The sequence below is a fragment of the Pseudopodoces humilis genome, chromosome 5 (assembly GCF_049639895.1).
Source record: "Pseudopodoces humilis isolate 2021_Gansu_Grassland_sample_001 chromosome 5, ASM4963989v1, whole genome shotgun sequence".
In the NCBI taxonomy this organism is placed as follows: Eukaryota; Metazoa; Chordata; class Aves; order Passeriformes; family Paridae; genus Pseudopodoces; species Pseudopodoces humilis.
In genome coordinates, this window is record NC_142204.1 from 66,251,569 (window position 1) to 66,272,948 (window position 21,380).

A 21,380-nucleotide genomic window follows, 5' to 3' on the forward strand; every position below is an offset into this window, starting at 1 on the left:
CTGGGTTGGGCAGCCCAGGGCAAAAGAGACCTTTGTGTAATGTACTCTACTGAAGTTTTCAACAAAATAGATTACCAGTAAAAGCGTTATTTTGCTAGCCCAAGTGTGCCTAAGGACTTTGCCTACATAAGAAAAACTGATGTAAAAAAAAAACCCACAGCCAAACAAAGAACAAAATACAGTAAGTTACTTCTCACCAAAGATGTGGAAAATGACACTGCACAGAGAAACAGGAGTCCTGCATTAGACTTTCTCTAGCAGCAGATCAAAGTCTTCTCCTTTCTGTGGGTGTTTGCTCTTTCTGTTTTAACTTACTGCTCTTCACAGGGCAGATAATATAAACATCATTAATTCACTTTTACTTTTTCTTACCTTGCATGTTTTTCTCTTTTACCTGGGTTTCTTTTTCTAATCCAACATCTCCCAGACGAATGGGCACACAAATTCTGGGGACTGGGGAATGGATTTGGGTTTGGACAGGATGAGGAAGGACAGGAGCCCCTTCACTTGCTACTGCTAGATGAATCATCCCCTGATATCCTAGACTACGTCTGACACTGGTGCTTAGAGGCTGCAGTGCTACAGGATGAGCTTTCCTTGGCTAAGACAGTTTTACCTCCCAGATGGTTATCACCAGTGGGTAATAAATCCAGTGATGCTTCTAAGTGACCTTTTAAAGTGAAGACCACTTAATTATCTATAGGACACTGATTCAGAGAAATATATATATATTCTGTGCATTTTTTCAAAGCATAAGATGTTAAGGATGTTTTTTAATTGCATTAAAATTAGAAAAACATCCTTTAATAGATTTCCAAGTCTGTGTCGGGTCCTGCAGGAATTAGAAAGTTGAGATGAAACTATGGCAACTCAGTAGTGGTCAGCTCTGGCAGCTAAATACACCCCAAAGACCAACGGGTTTAGGTCTATGTCTCTGATGCAGACAAGGAGAGGCTGCTGTTCCCTTGGACATGCAGCATTTGCCAGGCAAGGGTCAAGCAGTGGCCAAGGGCTGCCCAGGTAAAGTTGCTGAGCACAGGTGGCCTCACTCCCCTCTTTCCACACTTAGCCACAGGTGTAGCTGGTACTGGTGAGATGCCCCATTAACACATTAAACAGGACTATAAGGAGAAGCTTGCTGGTGACTTTTAGTGAGGGGGAGGAAAAAAAAAAAGGATCTAAAAATGTATTTGTGCCTGGCAGGGTTGATCTGCAAAACTAATACTTTGCATTTCCTTTGCATCTTCCATCTGTGATTTCACAGTTAATTGGCTTATCCATGCAATGTTCCTCTGAGGTACAGATTATCTCCACTTTCATAGTGATAAACCCAAGTGCGTAGGGGTTTGAGGCGTAACTTGCCCTAAACCCTCAAGGGATTACAAGGCAGAGAACAGAGTAGGCCTGGGTCCCTCCTTTGCACCCCCAAGGTGGGTTCCCTTTTCCCATGGAGACACACAGCAAGTCCTGCTCCACATGGCAGTGAGCCACCACACTGCACCCAGTGCTCCTCACCATTGCCCAAAAGCTTCAGCAAGGGTTTGTGGGTCTGTCCAGAGCATGAAATGTGGAGCTGCTCTTGTCCCACGAGTGTGAGCCCTGAGGTACAGGTCAGGCCACTGCTGATGGACAAGTGCCACAGCCCCCATCATGTGCTTGGGTTTATTTTTAGCTGTCCCAGAGTCAATATCCGCACAACAGCAGCGGCCGCGTCGATCGCTCTGCTGCTTTGGAGATCAATGTTTGTAACAGCCCTGGCTGCAGCTCTTTGGGGTGATCAAAGCTCCATCCTCCACTCATAAGGCTGAACTTCATCCCTCTGGAAGCTGTGGGTGACTTTCAACTGTTACATGCTTTGGGTTACACCTGCCAAACTCCTGTCAGGACTCATAGAAAACAAGCATCATTGCCTTTGGATCAGTAGCAGACAAGCCCCATGACAGGGATTTCTTTCCTTGACTAAACTGACTCCTTCCCCAGACCTTTAACTGTGTCTTTGCACAATGATGATGCCTTTAAAATTGTTTTTAGTAAGCAAAGTAAGAGCAATAGGGAAGAAGAGCTAAGAAGTGCTCATATCATCACAAATGCAGTAGCAGATAAAAAGCAGGTGAGGAAACACTTTATAGGAAATTTGGAGGAAAGTTAGGTGCCTAGGAGTCATTACATCCAGGTGATGCTAAGACTTCAGTATAATGTTAATTAACGGTTTAATTTATTGAACTTTGCAAAGTTAATGACCTTTGCAAATATCCCAGAAAAAGGTTTTGGGCAGATTTCAGGTTTTTGACACATGTTGTAGAACACCTACCATTATTTCAAAAAGTTCAGCTCCATCATCGCAGTGATTGCTTTTCTTATTGCATGCAAGGTATTTCAGATTGCAAGAGCAATCAGGGTGTTAGGATAATGAGCAGAAACCTTAATGAGATGCTGTCATCCTTATTTCTGCAGGATTGTGGCACAAGAAACACACAAAAAATTACATTTTTCTCAGACAGTGAGGGCACATGTCACCTTTTCCTAGCACAGGTCAAGGAAGCTGAGCCTTAGGAGTGCCAGTTCATTCTACTTACTATACAGAAATGATAATGGACTGGCTAAGCTGGAGCCAGTCACACTCTAGATATTTGAAGTTGGCTGAGATGAATCCCACCTCTGACCTGTCTTGGTGAGTTTTCTTCTTGTTTCCAGATAAAGAAAGACTGGAGTCCCTGAATTTTAACATCATCTAGTAGTGCCATGAAATCCAGCATCGGCTATTAATTCAAATGAGGCTTTTATGCAAGTGGGGATTGCTGTTTAGGCTGAAAACAGACTGATGATATATATTCATTATATGTAGAAACTGTCCTGTGCCTTGCTGGGGATGCTGTGCTGGCATCTTTATTTTATATCTTTATTGACATCCTGGGAGATGTATAAATGTCCCATTAGCCCCTGCCCCAAGGAATTGAATCTGGGAATTTTGCGAAAGGGTTTGAGAGGACCAAGTGTTTGAATGAGCTGAATGGATCTCTGATTTGCTTCAGCTCTTGTCTTCTTTCCAATGTCAGTGAAACCTTGGTCAGGAACAATCACAGCCGGAACATGCAGTGACCATGGGTAGCCAAAGGGCATCAGCAGGGGGGCTTGGAGCAGAGGACAGTGACCCAAGGAGGGGCTCACAGGCAGCTGCTGAAGAAGCCATGGGGATAGCTTAAAATATCCACTACAACATAAGGCAACATGCTTCGAACATCAGCTTTTATTCGGGGGAGTGATGGGAGCCCCATCTGAGATGAAAGGGAAGGGATGTCTGGCTTCTGCCCCAGAAGGTAAATCTAAGTGATAGTGATGACTCTGAGTTGAAACTCAGAGTAGTAGTTCTCTGGTTCTAGACAGTGGGATTCATCAGGGTTGAACAAACTAGTATAAAAATAATTTAAATGAAAAAATGTAGGATTATCACAAAGAAAAATGATATCACATGTTTCCCTTGGTCCTGTGCTCTGACATCTGATTATGTCCTGTGAAGCACTCCATCAAATAAGGGGAGTGCAGGATCTATCCAGTCTCGGCCATCTGGGGATCCTCCTGCCTACAGGATGTTTTATATGCAGAAATACCTTCTCAGACCTGCAAAATTCTGCCCCAGCCTTCACCCTTAGAGGGATCAAAACTGCATGTACACTTTGGAGAAGAGATGGTGGTGGCTCTTTTAATTTGGGGTTCTGATTTGTGTCAAAACTAATCCAAACTTTAAAGATTAAAGAATATCTGCATGAAATAATATTTTATAGGACTCCTTTTGGGCAACCCCAGATTATTTATTATTATTAGATAGATAGATAGATAGATAGATAGACAGATAGATGGATAGATAGATTTTTTTTTTTGTATTTTCTCAACCCCTTTCTTACCCTTGCCCCTGTCTTCAATTTTTGCCTCATGCCAAGCCCTTCTGTTCGTTCTCTCCTTTTCTCCTCTTCCCCAGGCCAAAATACCACAGTCCAGAATTTTCACACTTGTAACAATATTACACTTCAGAAAAATGGCTGTTACTCTCTTAATGCCTTGTCTGTCCTGTGAGGACTGGTCTCATCTTGCAGCAAACACAGATATGTGTCCAGAGAGTATCAAGTGCATTTATGAGCATTTGTGGAGTATCTGGGAGTCACTTTGCATCAGAGGTTGTGTTTTTACAGACATGAGGTGGCTATAATCAGGTTTCTAACTGAGAGTATAATAGCTGTGCTTTAGCAGAGCTGTAGCTTTGGGAAACGGTGTTTAATTTGACAGAGGTATTGACAGAGATGGGATTGGAGTCCTTTACATTGGAAAAACAGCTTCTGTTATCCTGTTCTGTTGATTTCTTCTTGCAAACCAAACACAAACACTCAGTGTTTGTTGCTTTCTACATCGTGCCCTGTTTGAATGGCTACTGAAGTGGATGAATAAATCATCTGACTGTTGAAACTGCATACATAGACCTAATGCTCTAGTGAAAGGCTCTGTGTGTGTTTTGACTGTTAACATCCAGAACAGCAAATATACCTAGCAGCAAAAGGAAAATATAGCTCAGCTGCTATTTAGGGAAGGAAGCCCCTTCATATTTCTAGCACATGTTTTGTCAGAAGACTAAGAAGGATACTCAGCCTTGTGGTTGTACCTGCTGGGAGCCAGGACTGCCAGAGGCCATTTTCTCTGCTGGGGCAGAGATTTTGCACAGCAATTCTCAATTTGAGTCTGTGAGTCCCATCTCTACAACTCCCATTTTTCATCTGTAGATCCTCAAAGCATCTATGGATCCTCCCGGTGAGCCAGGATGGAGGCAAGAAAAAAGAAGGCAGACAGAGCCTTGCCCAAGCCACCAAGCTGGAGCGTGATCCTGGGAATCTGCTTCTTCAAACACCACAGTCCCCATCTCTGCTGAGGTGGTTTATTTGTGTGGTAGAGAGGCAAGCTTTTGCTTCCTAAACTGCCACACTGGCTTAACAGGAATCATGATAACAGTGGCTGAGATCATTGATGTGTCATAGAGATAAATGCCTTTCAGTTACTGGAGGAGGATGGACAGACCCTGATGGTCCTGCCAAGCAGGGCAGGGTGCTGAACTGGCTTTGCTGTAACCCAGTCTCCTCTGACTTGTGCAATGACCTATGGCACTCAGATATGGCTTCTTTTATGTCTGCCATCCAGATTTGGAAGGCAGCTAGGTCAGTCTTATTAATACCTTGAGACTTTAATATTCATCATACTGCTTTTGATTTTGTGGAAAAAGCCTAACTGTTCTGGAAGAATGCAGGTCATTAGAGCCTTGAAGGTGAACTCCAGTAAAATAACTCGTGTTTCTAACCCTTACTGGAATTGGTGCCGTGTAAGGGTAAGTAGCAAATGATTTTGAAAGCACTTACTCGTGCAAATGCTGCATCAGTGGAACAGCTTGCAAAGAGCAGGGGTGTGTCCCCTCTTAACCTCCTCAGAGGCACGTCCCTCTCCCTCTGAACACACTGCAGATCTCAAAGGACTGCATTGGCAATCTTGGAGAGGAAAACCTTTCTCCATTTTGAAAATATGCCCTACAACCAGCAACAAATAAACACAGCTCCAGTTTCTCAGCACTGCCAAAGCAACACACCCAGTACAGCAGTGTTCCTCCCCTTGCATCCCCGACAAAGCTGCCAGCTGAATTGCGCCTCTCTCCTTGGTGCCTTGGCGTGGTACCAAGCAGGAAGCACACAGATAAGCTTCTGGGATCCCAGCAGCTTTTGCAGGGCTGCTAAGCTCAAAAAAGAGCCCAGTGCCTTGCTACTGGCTAGTAAAAGGAGCACATTTCACTCTTAAAATCATTTCTGAATCTGACCTTTCTGAGAACAAAGCTTTATACATGCCAGGAGATTGCTTCAGAATGAGATCTGATGCATCACAAATTTTTAACCTTGTTTATAACTTCATCTGTAGCTAAAGAGGAGACTGAAGAGGAAGTGCCATCCCAGAGAGGATGCACCCAGCAATCAGCAAAACCCACAGCCTGTGCCAGATCTGGAGATGGGATCCCCATGCTGGCAGAGCTGCACCCATATGGGTGGGCACTCCTTCCCCGTGCCACCCCAGCCAGTGCTGTTCTCACTTCCCTTTGCCATCCTCAAAAAAAACATCATCTTGTTCATGGTGCCAAATCTGCCTGCACAGCCTGGGCAGTAGCAGCTGGGACTCACCACCATGCCCAGCACCTTTGCTTTTGAAAAAATGTGTTATAAAATAAAACACATAAAGTTATTGATAGTTTGGGCTTTCGAGCCCTTTTTTACACTGCTCAACATTTAGGGGGAAAGGACAGAAGAAAGGAATTTTAGGACATTTTCATGCATATATTTTTCCTGAATGAATGAATGAATGAACGTTTGATTGATTGATTGCTTAAATAATTTATTTTCTGCAGCACAGGGAATTAATTGCTGAAAGCAGATATTTTTAAAGGGATGGGGGGGAGCCCTAAAAGAGACTGGTTCTTGCAGAACATGCAGCAACATGAGCAAATCTTTCCCTTTTTTAGGTAATGCATGAAAAGTTTGCATTCATGAAAAGCTAAGGAAACCTGGAGAAGCAGTGATGAGAGAAGCACAGTAGCAATAATATTCAAACAATTTGGAAGCAAATGTGCTTATGGGAAGTATGCCACAAAAATAAAAATAAAAAAAAAAAACAAGCATGAAAGGCACTCCGAGTGTTAAATATTCATTAGTATTCCCCGCACCGCCTGTTCTAAATATAAGATACGTTTCAGCACAGCCCTGGTGTGTGACTGGGATGTTTTCCCCTCCCTCACAGGATGCTGTAGCCATTCAGCTGGCGGGGCGTTCCCATGGCAACACGGCGATGCTACCTTTTGTTAGATGAATGAAATGACCGGTGGCGAGCTCGGCCAGGGCACACGGGCAGGGCAGGCTGCGCTGCCACGGCACCCATTGTCCCTGTCCCCGGCAGGGCTGCGGAACGAAGGCAGCAGGACATGGCAACTTTCTGCATCACAGAGCAGTGCAGACTGGGTCCAAATCCAGATTGCCTGCCTTTTTTAGGGCTGGTACGGGCAGCACAACTTGGCTCTGTGCTGGCATCCCCACCCCAAAGGTTAGGAAGAGTTCAGCTTACAGAATTTTATCCCAGCCTGGATGCACCCACAAACGGTGAACTGAGGGCTCAAACACATACCACAGAGTTCAACTGTTTCAAGGACCCTCAGCTAGTAGTCTGACAATGAACATAAGGATTTTTGGGGCCATTTTTCTACTACTACTGGGTATACAGTGCAAGATTCAGCTCTAGAGGTAGGCAGCTAAATTCACCTATTTACGTCTACTTGGCTAGATGTCAGGAGAATCTCCTCTCCTTCTGGTTCAAGGAAGTTTGTCAAGGTAGTCAGCACAGCCCAGGAAGAGATGGAGCTCCTAGGCTGAAGCCAGGTAGGACATACCAGGTTCTAGGCAGACATCTGCCTTGGTGTGCTGCCTAGAGTCCAGCAGACATTTAAATTATGACAATATATGAGAGGATTGCAAGGTTTTTCACTCCCATGACTAGTTAAGGAGCCAAGGGTGATTATATTCCCATCTTCTAGGATATGGTTTGAATCCAGGACAGGATAAACCTCTGCAGCACCTGTGCAAACCAGACAAGTTGGTCCCTTCTTCTGCAGATGGAGAGGCTGAGATATGCTGGGCGTAGCTGCCCAGGATCTGAGTCAAATGCTGCTCCCCTCTCCAGAAATAGAATGAGGATACAAGTGTTCACATGCTTCTTTTGCTTCTGCAGTGCTTTTGATGTGAAATCGCAGGAGCAGAGGCTGTAGAACGAGTCTGCAGTAATTTGAGCATTGCTGTGAGTCGCAGCCCAGCAGAGGAGCGAGGTGTCAGACTATGGCATGCACTGTTGGGGCACTGCTCCCCTGGCTAGAGCAACCAAAGCTCTCATTTTAAAGTGAAGATAAACTTCCTTGGCTCCCACACTTGTAAAATTACCTCTCTGAATGTGAAAGGAGGGGTTGCAAGCAGTCTGGAGCACACGGAGTGTTCATCCTGCTCCTGCAGCACAAGGAGGGCAGGCTGGTGGCTGCACAGGCTAAAGCAGAGCATCTGCCTAGATGCTGGCACAGCTCTAGTCCTGGTGCCTGGAGTTTGAGAGGAGTATGATGTGATGCACAATACCCATCCAGCCAGTGATGCTCCAGCTCTCACAGGAAATTGCCAGGCTTTCTGAAGGGCCAAGACAAAACTACACACAGGCAGAAGCTCTTGGGGTCCCCTGGCCCCACTGGTGAAGGTGGATGTGAACAGACCTTGCTGTCACACACCCCACTTCAGCTGTGGCTCGTGGTGATGCCATGCAGGAGCTGATAACTTGCCCAGGGACTCAGAGCATCCTTGGGATGCAGCTGGGGGTCTCAGCCTGCACTCCCTGGATCGGGAGACTTGCTGCTAGCTCACAGCCACGGGTGCTGCTCAACAGCATCATACTCTTTCCCATTCCTGCTCATCCTGCTGAGCTGGGCTCTGCTCTGACTCATGCAGTATCAGCACAATTCCCAATCCATTCAGATCAGAGAGGCTTTGAGTGCTGCTGAACCAGAAAGGCCCCAGCTTACTTTTGTGGTCCCAGACTGAATTACTCTTTTGGACTTTAGGAGAAATGCCTTTTTTATTTTTTTTTTTTTTTTTTCGCTTGTAAACAAAGATAACACAGGGAATCTCATGAGGCACTGTAGTGTAGCCTAGTTCAAAGCGGCACTGAGATTTAAGAGAACTGGGCATTCATACACTGCCATGGGTGCATCATCCATATTATCATATTGTATTCAATCTTGACCACCTGACCTGACATCTCCAAAATGCCCTAAAGCTCCTCTCCCTTTATGTTCCTCTTGAGGCTATGGACAGTCGAATTCCCTTGACAATTTGGACAAGATGACGTTTCACAGATGCACAGACTTGTAAGCCTCTCATCAGAGTCTGGCACAATGTTGTGGAGCAGAAAAATCACAACAGCCTTGTCTTACTGGAGCCTGGAATTCCTTCTGCCATTCATTCAAAGTCTTATTAAGGTCTTGTAAATACCAATAGCAAAACACATTTATATACAACCAGCAAGAAATGGATAAGCCTGCCAGCATTCTACAATTCCTTTAGCTCTGGAAAACTTATCTCTGCCTTCACTATGATATGATCAGATTCGTTCATGTTTGATAAGAACCTGAATTTGGCTGAGAACAGTTAATTATGTTTGAAATTAATATTAATCATTGTAGGGGGAACCTCCCCTCCCTGTTTTTACCCCATAAATAATAACAAGAAAAAATGGCCTTAAACTGCAGTATCTACATGGTTGAAAGGACTGGAAGAGAGAGCAGAAAAGGGATGTGTGGGGCTGAGCACCCTCATAGGTGTCACTGTCTGGGAGCACTTCTGCTGGGGCTTGAGGAGCAGGAATTTTGTGTCTCTGGGTTCATCCCAGGTTTGGCACCCTGGCATGCCATGAACCAGCCATGACACCACCACAAACATTTTCCATCGCACCTTCTCCTTCTCAGTGTAGCCTCCAGGAGCCTGGGCTGAGCATGAACGATACGTGGGGTCAGAGATGGTCCCTGGTCTGAGCAGCCAGTCACTTTGAGAAGGAACTGGTCTCTCTTTTTGGTTTTGGAGGAGCCTCAGTGGCTGGCTTTGACCAGAAAGCAGAATTTTAGATGGTGAAAGCTAATTGAGGTGAATCCCCATCATCATCCAGGGAACTTGGTGGTATTTTCAGGAGTTAACCAGATCCAGCTGTGTGTGAATCAGGCAGTGACTGTCCCTGAGCATGTAGCTTTGGGGCCTAAGAGTTGGTGTTAAAGAGCATTATTAATTTCCACCTGTAATGTGCTCCAACCAGCCAGACTGTGATTTTTCTAACACTGAAAATCAAGCCCTGGTGGTGTAACAGGGGTTTTAATTTTGCTTTTGGACAGCAATTGGGTACTGGTATGTGTAAGGTTACCCCCTGGGATGAGGAAGGGGATTCCTTTTTGTGTTAGGAAGTGGGGTGGCCCCTGGGGGAGCTGACCTTAGGAGCAGTGGTGGGCAGCCATGCTCATTTGATGGCATTTCAAAAGGGTTTGACTTTGGACTGGTCTGGTCTGGTCCTATGGACTGAACCCTGGTGTGTTGGTAGGTGTGAAGCTCGATTTTATTTGGATTTTTCTCTGAAAGAGCTTCAGTCCTAGCATCACTTCATGACGGAAAACAAAATGTATAAAGCAGGAGCAATCAGGGAATTTTCCACAAAGGCATGCTCTGTTCTGAATTAAAATGCTAATAGAAATGCATTCAGGGAGTATCTTTTGCTGACCAACTTTGTAGAAATATATTCCTTTTGTTTAGTGTGCTTTTCTTTCTTTCTTTCTCTCCCTGAATTCCCGGCTGACAATTGATAGGAACTCCCTTTCAGCGTGGGTTTGGTCACTCGCTGACAGTAAACGCGCCCAGCAGAAAAAATGCTCCAACTGCTGGCGTTTCCCGAGCAGGGAAAACCTCTTGGGCTGAGGCTTGGAATGAGGATTACACCCTTTTAAGTCAGTAGCGGGGAATCCGCGATCTTCCGCGGTGACGAAGTTTTCTCGGTGCTTTCCCGGCCGTGGGGGGAGCGGGGAGCGCTGCTGGCGGAGCACAATGGGCAGGGCAGGGTCCCGCAGCCTCCCGAGCGCCCAGCGGGTCCCGGCGGCGGGGCTGGGATCGCCCGAACTGCGCTGAGCGCATTACGTAAGGCAGGGCTCGTTTGTCAGCCGCGATGGTACAAACATAGCTGCGGGCACATTATGCACACAGAGCGAGAGAGGAGGCACGGGGAGGAAGGGCTCTCCGGGATCGTGAGGATCGCGAGTTGGCGGCTGGCGGAGCTCCCGTGGAGGGTGTCGCTGGCGGTCCCTGACATGCTCTTGTTCGTGTGGGATGCTTGAGACGGACACGAGATACTAAGTTGGGGGACGAGGATTGGCATGAGGATCGGACCAAAATGGAAGGGCTTCTGTCTCCGATGAGAACGAAGGTAGGGAAAGATGTTAATGTCTATTGAAGCTCAGTTTACCCGACGAGGGGAAGGGGAGTTGCGGGGCTAGCTCTGTGAATAGGGGGCTTGCCGGGCTTTTGTCTCTTTTCTTTTCTGTCTTTTTTTTTTTTTCTTTCTTTCTTATTTTTCAAAACTATGTTCATGAATGTAACTCGGCAGAGGAGCGACAAGCAGTTGCCTCCAAGAGGGGAGTAACACATCACTCTTCCTCGACAGAAATGACCTTTGTAAATGAGTTTGCCTTTTGGAGTAGACAGCCATATTTTTGTTTGAATTTCCAGTTGGAGGCTCTCATTGTGTCTGTGTGTCTGTGCGTGCTCCCCGGGGAGCCCGTGGGGAAAGCGTACCTGGGCACCGGGGGATGGGGACACCGGGCTCCCCCAGCGCGGGGGGCTCAGCAGCAAGGGCGGCACGGACAAGAAAAGTGGGTGATTTTGTGCCCAAATACCCTGCCAGGGTGGGAGACCTCTCGTTGTGGACCCAGACCAGAGAGCTGTAACAGAGAGTGAGTGTGCAGAGCTGAGGAACTGCTGCACTTGTCTGCTGCCTTGTCACACTCTCAACTCTCTTTAAAGGTTTGACAGGAATCCTCATTTTTAAAGAAACTTGAATTCCAGCAGGGAAAAGACAGAGAAAAAACAGTGATGGTTTAGTTTGTAAAATTTCTTCCCATGCCATTATTTCTTTGTGGTCCTGGGGGATAGACTGAATCCTGATTGCATTTTATTTAGTCACTGCCTCCATCCCATGTGGAAACTGCCTTGGGTAAATCCTTCTGATTTTGGTCCACCACATTCAATCCAACTCTGTTGTATTGTATCTCAAGACTGGAAGAATTGGAATTCAGTGGCAATTCTTGCTGGCAACAGGGTGGCTTTGTATGTCTTAGAAGCAAACAGTTTTGAAGGGGCAGTCAGACAAGAGTTGCTTTCTATAAATGCCAGACTTTAAAAAATTCTGAGAAATTGTCTGGTCCAGCCCCTGTGCTGAAGCACATCAGCTAGTCTGGTCTCAATTACATCCCTGCCATCCACAATCCTAAATTAAAGACTCTTCAATGATTTAAAGTCTTTTCAATATTAAAACCAAGAAAAGTGATTTAAATAAAAATAATTTGCCAGCAAATGTCTTCACTGCAATTCTCCAGGGGAGTAATTTTTTTTCCCACTTTAATTCAGGTTTTTTGTCTTGAACAGTAAGTTGATAATTTAAAAAAGAACCTGCCAACTTCATATAGCTCTCCATTACCAAGAACAATGCTATGGGCAGTTTTTAGAATGAAAGATTTATAAGGGATTATAGACCCAGCCATTCATATCTCTCATTACTGAGGAATACATACATTAATGTTAGGCTTTGTAAGGCATTTCTCGGTATTATTTTTAAAAAATCAGATAATAGAGGAAACCCCTAGCAGCTGCCCAACATTTCCATCTCATTTCCATTATTAGAAAATGTAACTTTCATCGCTTTAGCTGATGCTTCCATTCTGCTCCTCTAACCAGGCTTGAAACGACTGCTGGAGGCAATCTCTCCCAGGACTGGTGTGCTCTCAGGCTGATGTGTGGATTACAGTCAGACGTTTGTAGTATCAGCACCTGCAGCATGTGTGAAGCTATAAAAATGTCAGAGTAGAGTAAAGGAAGTGGTCCAGGACTGGGTATTCTGTTTGTTCATTTGATCTGCTTTGTAGCTGGAATGTAAATCCTAATAACACCGTCCTTAAAGTGTAATCTCAATTGCCACTATCAGGTAATTTATTGATCCTATAGAAGAGTATGCTTGGGAGAACAGACATGATCCTTTGGATCACAGTCTGCCTTAATATTAGAGAAAGGGAGAGATTCTGACCTCCTTTGTGTGAGGGAAAAGCTTCTCAAGCCGAGGAAATGTGATTTTAAATCAGCTATTGCAATGATGTAAGATCAGCGGGATTCTCTGGAAGATCCAGGTCCTGACGTTGGTGTTACGTTGCTGTTAATCTGAAGTAGCTCCATGGCAGCTGATGGAGATATTCAAATAGACTCTGTGAAATAAAGGTCAGGATTTAGCCCTTACATCTTTACCTTTCAGAGAAATAACAATTCAAAGATCACTTGAACAGATTTGCAAAGTAATTTTATTTTGAAGATGCTTCATTGCTGGCTCCCTGCTCCTTTCCAGAAAATCAAGTGTAAAATCTAATAACTCCCCAAACACGACGTTAGTGTGTGATGCTACACAAAAAAACTTGACAACAGCGAGGCTGCCAATGTGCCGAGACCCCTGCTTGTCACACTCCCTGATACTGCCTCGTTCTTCCTCCTCTGTTCCCCGTCTGTCTGATCCCATCTGTTGTCACTTGTTTTACACTCAGGCTGAAACTGGTGGAGGCTAGTTAGAAGTTTGTTTGTCCTTTGGTTTGTACAGTGACATGAAGGATAGTGGGCTTCTGGTCATTTCTGGCAGAGCCGCCTGGAAAGAGCCTGGAGCATCTGGGAGCTCCAAGACTTGAACCTGTGTGAAAACACCTCTCTGCCCCAGCAAAATGCAAATAAAAACTCTGCTTTATCCTTAAGGGTCCCAAGCAGCTCTATTTATCCTTCTCAAATCTAGACAGAAAACTGAGACCAAACAATTTTCCTTCTTTCCATGAGTAAGTAGGAGCAAGAGCTGACTCTGCAGGCACTTCTCACATTCTGTCACCAGCAGGTGAGGACAGCCTCTCATAGCCAAATGCAAGGGTCCCTGGAATTAAAATGTGGTCTAAATCCCAGCAGGTGAGGACAGCCTCTCATAGCCAAATGCAAGGGTCCCTGGAATTAAAATGTGGTCTAAATCCCTGCAGGTGTGCTTGGGTGAATCTCTTGGTGGCACTTGAAATTCAGATTGCTGTCAGCTCTTTGGTGCCTACTGTTCACAGAGGTTGTCACTCCATGTCAGAGCTGACAGAGGGACAGGTGGGCACATCTTGCCAAAAAAAGTCCAGTTTATTGTGCAGGAGGGCTGGAGCTGGGACTGGACAGAGACATGGACACAACATCCTCAGTTCTCCAAGCAGCTCCATGGCAGGGCTTGCTAGCAGAGGTCTGGGAATATACATCCAAGAGCAGGTTTCATAGAGGACTTGTTTCTCATTCCACAAGGTAATAACCCATTTGGTTGCTGGACCATGTTGGGTGATCATATAGTGGGTACTTTAGAAACTCTTTAAAATATTTGGTAAATTGGGTATTAAACACTAAGTGCATTTCACCATGTAATGGAGTCAACTGCAGCAAGCTGTGGGTGATTAAAACATTTCTGCTTTTGCATAACCAGGGTGCACAGATGCAGAAATTCTAGGGAAATGGAAAGGATATATGGTAAAATGGGCTGGTGTATCAAAATTGAAGCAGATAAGTAGAACACACTGAACAGGAAAGTTACTACATTTCTTGTGTTGATGATTCACTTGATTAGAAGTAATGGGTGGGTTGTAAATATTTGGTAGGTTAATAGAGGTACTTACAAATATTACCAGAACCAGTTAAATTCTGTAGCCTAAGATGTCTGAGCCCCTGTTTTCAGAGCAAATGAATGTACACAATAGCAATGTCCCCATGCCACCTTAAGAGACTGTGAAGTTGATTGAGTACCACAAAGTGAAAAGAATGAAGAAATGCATAAATATTGCACTCCTTTTGTTAGCCTCCATTTTAATTTGTTTTATAATCCTCAGCACATGCACAATTTGCCTTAACCCTCAGTGCATCGCCTTCAGCAAATTACACTGGCATAAGAATTTCAGTAATTTCAGTTTCTCTGCTGCTGACACTTGCCAGTGCATGCTACTGAATTTGCAATGAGCACCTGGCTCGAGCCACGCAGAACTGGCTACTGCTCTATTTTCCTTTCAGAAGCCTGTGTTTGGCGCTTTTTTGTTTATCAAAGCACTGCTTCCCTTTCAGAGTGGCTGAAAGAACTTTTTCAATGAACTTTTCGTCTGTTCAGAAACACACGCGGAGGGTAAATGGAGATTAATTACTGTCGAATTTACTAAGCTTTGCATCCAAAGATAATGAATTTTGAGTGTTCCTGTGTACAGCAAATTCAGCAAGGGAACTCAGTAAATAAAGTGTGTAGTATTTAGATAGTGCTCTTCAAGCATTAATGGAGCTGTTCTCGTTTATTGAATCTTATTAACTTTATCTGTTTATTGTAGATTTTGGGGATTAGCAAACCCCCGTGGTGTTACTGTTGGTTTGTTAAGCCCTGTTGGCTCTGCTTTCAAAGCCACTTAGGTTTTGACCACTGGATCTCTCACAAAGAATGGTTAAGTTGTCCTTGGGCCTTACTTAGAGAAGTTCACAGTGACTCGAAGCCCAGAAACTTTGGGAAGTACACTATGCCCTGAGAATCCTAAATAGCAAAGGCTGTGACAGCTGGCCTTTGAGACTGTCAGAAAGGAAATCAGGAGGGGAAATTACCCCTGGGAAAGTGAAGTCTGGAGTCTGGGTTACACCTGTGGATTGCTCTAGTCTTCCACCCTTCTTGGATGGCACTGAAAAGAAGTTTATATAAGCAGGGTTTTTGTGCAGCTGTATTCAACAAAACATTTGAACAGGTTCTAAACTTTAGTCTCACAAGCTATCCTGCAGAAGTTTGGGTTAGGATCCTGCACTGTCTGGACAGCTATGCACATGAAAATCACTTTACAGCACTCTTGTAGAAGCCAAGAGGCAGAATAATTCCTTTGTGTATGTTGTGAAACCAGTCCTGGTGTTTTTCATACCAAAAGGCCAAAAGACAAAAGTTGCCCATCCCTCCAAAAGCATTCACGTTGCTTCTATGGAGCCCAAGATCCTTGTTTTGATACAACTCTGTTTTTCACTCTCATTTTGGGTATCCCATCACGATGGACACGCACCGGTGCTAATGACACTTGTGAGATATCCAGAGATGTTTATTTCTGGGACTTCTGCTCTCCCAGATGGAGTAACCTCACATGGGCAGTGAGCACACAAACACAACATTTCAGGTTCCTGTGCAACCACCCACAGACACACGAAGCTCGTAGCATGAGCTGGGAAGTGCTGGTGTTCCCTCAGCAGCCCTTCCACAGGGCCCCTGCACAGGCTGTCGAGCAGCTGAAGGGGTACCTCCTTCCCTGCCTTATTATCAGTTTGACACAGAGGTTAATGAGGCCATATGTAATTCTCTGAGCTTGTAGATAGTTTTTTTAAAAAAAGGCAATTCAAGAAATAATGAAGTCCTGTGTCTGCTACTGTGGATCATAATTTTATAAATACCTGGGAGAGAGGATGTAGGGGCATAACTCAGAGCAGAGTTTGGCTTTGGAACAACCGTACCGTAACATTATGCCTCGGGAAAAGCAGAGCAGTTTCTGTTCTGTAGCATTTCCTAAACCCATCAGATTTAAAGACAATATATCACTGAACATAAAACCAAAAGGTTATTTTTCCTCCCCGGCTGTGCTTTGTAGCAGAGCAGTGAGCTCCATGCCTGACTGGGCCCTGCACTCGTGCCCAGACACAGCAGGGGAGGGTTATTTACTGTCCAGGGAGAGGAAGCTCTGTCATCCTGGGCAGGAGCTGGACACTGCACTGCCCACGGGAATTGCATTGCAGAGCACTGGGAGCTCAAAATCCAGCACAGGGACTTGTATGATTACTGCTGGATCGTGAGAACACAATCCCTGTCCCCAAATGCTCCCTACTGAAGGTTGGGAGGAAATAGGAGCCTTTTGGCTCAGTTTTTAAGGAGGAAGGATTGTGGTTCAGATTCTGGTATTTCATCCATGATCCAAAGCCTAGGGAGTGCTGTCCATTCTCAGCACAACTGAGTCCAGGCTGCACTATGCTAGGACCTACCCTTGGCTGCACACCAGGTTGAGTGGGTTCAACCTGAACCTCTCTGCCAGCACCAGCTCAGCACTGGGACCACATCACTGGGAGGTGCAGGTAGGCTCGGCACACTGTTGTGTTGGAGCCTGGAATGATCACAGCATGCCTTGGTGACCAAAGCTTTCACTTTGTGTATCAAACCCTTTCAGGGGATGGAAACAGGAACTGCTCCCACGTGCCCTGCTCACTTCTCAGTGCCCAGACACCATGTCCCAGCTCAAGCCATCCTGCACCCTGGCTTCAATCATCCATGTCCTGCTCAGCCTGTGCAAACCCAGGCTGTAGCAGAGGTGCCCAGGAAGGTTCTTACATTTTCTAAACCTTTGTGTGGCTGAGGTTGCCTGAAAGTTCCAAAAGACCGTCTCTTGGCTTTCGTGGGACCTCACAGAAAAGCACGCTGGGGGGCTATGCAAAGACCACAGAGGCACTAAAATTAAATTAATAATAGCAATCACAGCAACAACAGCAACATAATAATTAATAATAATGTTTAAAATGCAAGGCACAGACTGGAGGGAAGAAAGCTGATGATGATGACATTAAGAGCATAAAGCTTGCTAGCTCAGTGTGTGGGTCACGGGCATATTTAGGAAGAGCAGAGAAAATACACTGGTGAGCACTCATTTCCTCAGTCATTTCATTAAGTATTTTACTTAATGGTGGCTGTTGTCGAGGCAATTTGCCACCCTTTTCAAGAGGAGAACTCAGACAGGGACACCCACTCTTTAGCTGTGAATCACAGGTTGCATTCCCCAGGGAAGGTCACAAAGTCTTAACTGCTGCAGGTATGGGAAAGCTGAAAAAATGAGAAAGCTATGAGTGAGATGATTATGAAGCAAAAAATGATGGCTGCCCCAAAATGCCAGCCTGGTAGTTATCTACAGGGAAAAACAGCTCTCCTGCACATCTGCCTGGTATATTGGTCATTCTGAAGGCAGTGTTGGTAGGAATTGCATGTGTTTAATGTTTGGGACTATATGGAAGGAAATAAAGCACTTGCATGATGCATATTTCATGTAAAAAATGTCTGATCCATAACCAGTGTATACCAGAACAGCTCTAAGCACCCCAGCGTGGACTTCAGTAATGGTCAGCTCTTTCTTATGGTATTTTACTGGATTTAAATAAATGTAAACTATGTGTGCAGCTGGGCATGTGGGCTTTCTTTCTGAGAACACACACCTAATTTACCTTTACTTTCCCTGCGTGCCTCCTTTATCTACATTGCAATATAAACTCCACCAAATCTGTGAGACCAAAACTCTGACCACATTTGGAATTCAACCAGCAAGACAAAAATCCCGAGCCCTTCAGCTTGCTCCACTTCAGAGGAGACCAGAGGACAGATGCAGGTGTCTTTTTGATGTGATTTATAAACATATTACAAAGTCAATTAATATTCAAAGTCCTGTTTCCCTGACCACAGCAGATATCAAACAAATGAGGGAGCAGTTTCCCTCTTCAGGGTGGCCTCTTTCATGCAACATTCACCCACACCTGTTTTTCCTCAGTGTCTTGGTCCTTGGCTTGGTTATCCTGTGAGGGAGGGATTTCCCCGTCTCTCATACAGTCACAGGGTCTCATAACACATGGCAGACCAGCTAAGGGGATCAATCCCTTCTTCTCTTCAAGCTCCAAGTCCCCATTTTGGTGATTTGTTTGGGTTTCTTTTAGGGAAAGCCCTTGTTCCTTTTGTGCAGGAGCTCAGCTGTTGTGGCAGTGCAGTGTTGCAGCTTCCCAGCACCCAACATCTCATGTTCAGAACAGGAAAATCTCCCCAAATGCAGCAGTCCTGAGGCAGAGCCATTGGCTTGGGTCCCTGACAACAGGCTGAACAGCTATTTAACGCTGATTTAGTAGTAAAAGCAGTATAAATAGCAGCAGCAAAAATGCACCACTCCTTTTGTTTTTTTCCTACAAAATCTTGTTCATGGCTCTCCCAGGCAACAAACACCAGAGGAAAGCAGTGGCTCTCCGGACATGACATGGGGTCCCCTGGGCCACAGCACTGATGAGGCACAGGCCAAAGCCAAATCCATTCCAGTCCCTCTGAAAAGAAGCAGATATCATCACTCTTCTGCTCTTGGTGGCACAAACACTTGCAAAGCTTGGCTGTGCTGAAGGAACATTAAAGGTAGAAGACATCTCCAGGGTAGACAGCACTCAAACCACTTAGGGCTTTGAAGACAGGAGGTCAAAAACAATATATCAAGTCAGTTATCAGCCAGTCCTGTCTTCCCTTCCTCCCCTCCCTCTGGCTCAGAGATACAGGAGCTCAGGTCCTTTGATGTAAACCTGTCAGACACTTTGGTCTCTTCTCTTCTCTGCCCTGCCCTATTCTTACACACACACACTTGTGTGAGATTTTAATTATAGGCATGGTCATCTTGGTAAGAAAACCCTTCCTTAATTACATGCTCAATTAATTCTAGTAGCTTAGGAGTTGAAATACAAAGTTAGGTGAAATCATTACTGCTTCATCTAAAGTTGAATCTCTCCATGGCCGGGTTCTGAATAATACTGTGGAAGCAATTTTTCTTTAGAAAAATGGATTTCCTTTAGAAGAGATTAAATTGTTTTGGATAGAGGGAGTTAGAGTATTATCTGGTACCACTGATAGTCTTTTCCAGAAAGACTAATTACTTATAAGACTAATCTTTTCAGCAAATATTCCATGATCAGGCCAAAGAATTATATGGCACAAATAAGGCAATATTTAGGGCTGGCACAACCCCGCCCCTAATGTTTTGTGGTCTTTAGAGAGAGATTAGGTGAGATGAGAGATTAAATGTGTCTTTATAACATCAGATCCCTCTCCATGGCACCAGGGCCTCAGTGCTCACACCCTCACTGGTGTTTGGGTGGCATTTCTCCTGCGACTGATGGCACTCTGGTAGGGATGTCTGAGAAACACCTAGGCTGGAACCTGCTCTTCTGAGCTTTAGGCCAGGATCTGTTCTTGTCTCTGTTAAACTGGTGACTCCCAGTGTGTGAGACAGGAAGCCTCTGTTGCATCCCTGGGATCCCTGCTGACACCTGCAGCAGTGGAAGATAAGGCCCAAGTGGAAGATAAACACAGTCTGAGCTGGAACAGTTTAGGAGAAGGGGAGGGTGTGAACAGAGGATCAGGGCTGGAGAAAGGAGTTTGAGAAGAGGCAACCAGGACCAGACAGAAGTTCTGGAGGCAGGGGTAAAGGGGCAGAGATGAGGTGGAGCACTTGTGCCCATGGCATGGAAACCCCCTTCAGCCCAAACCCCACGTCCCAGCTGGATGTGGGTGGTGAAATGCACAGCTGAAAAGCTGCTTTCTAAAGAGGGAACAGCATCAAGATGCAAAGTTGGGAAATACTGGAGAAAGGGACATCCCTGCAGCCCTGTCCCATCTAATAATGCAGTCACACAAATTTTTTTTTTATGGGTTTCTTCTTGTCTCCTGCATAAGATGGACAGTGCTCAGATAATCAGCAGCTATTCCTTAGTTTGTATTCTCCTCATTTTCTACTGAACAACCGTAGGTCTTATTTACTGAATACTGCCCTGAAAACAGAATTATTCATTTGCTTGTGTATTTTTTCTGAAACATTAATTACAATAGTTTCAGAGTTCATCAAAACCTGTAATCATACTCAGGTTTGTCTCTATTTAACTGATGTAAAATTGAGCCATGAAGGAAACATTAAAGGTTTATTTCAGTTTTGGGCCATTTCTGGCTTCTCTGTATCCTCAACATCATACAGCACTTTTTGTGTTCATTGTGTCCCTCACCATTTGCTTCTGTTAGAGCCCAGGCTTTCTTCAAGTCATGTGCCAGGGGTGTTTCTCAGAAACCCAAAAATAAAGCTTAGACCTTAGGGATCATTAGTAAAAGTTTGGGATATATGAGTCATTCATCACCAAACATCTTCACCCAAAGACTTCTTCACCTTCTGCAGCACTCCCCAGCTTTGTTCCTCGTGCACTCTCTGTCTGCCACAAATGCCAAGGAGCCCTTTGGAAAGCAGACATTTTCCCTGATTCATCCTTAAGGCAGCTCCACCCCAGACAAAAAAGATGGAAAATATGGGTGCAGAGGTTAGGGTGAAGGGAGCATCTCATCATGCAATTAAATATTGCATCATAAACTATCCACTCATGCCTGGCCTTTTCTAACTTTTCACCCTGATAACCACCCCATGCAGTGTAAAATATCAGCAAGCATAGGAGTGCTTCACCTGGCTATTTTTTACTTAAGCTAATACTATTCTTTCCCTCTAAGAATTCCAGATAAATTGACTGCAGTTAATCATTTCTCCTTGCACCTTTTTGGAGTAACCCAGGCTGACAAACAGACTGCCGTGGGAGTAGGTGTGAGCAGGGCTCAACTGACTGTAGGGAAATGCCAGGCAGCTTCTGAAGGCACAAACAAAAACAGGGCAC

At 45.0% G+C, this 21,380-nt stretch overlaps 1 protein-coding gene across 1 annotated transcript in view; it reads left to right on the top strand.

The window, feature by feature from the left end:
• Positions 1-21,380, top strand: part of FRMD4A (FERM domain containing 4A) — a 356,654-nt gene that overhangs the window by 73,105 nt on the left and 262,169 nt on the right. The window lies entirely within an intron of this gene.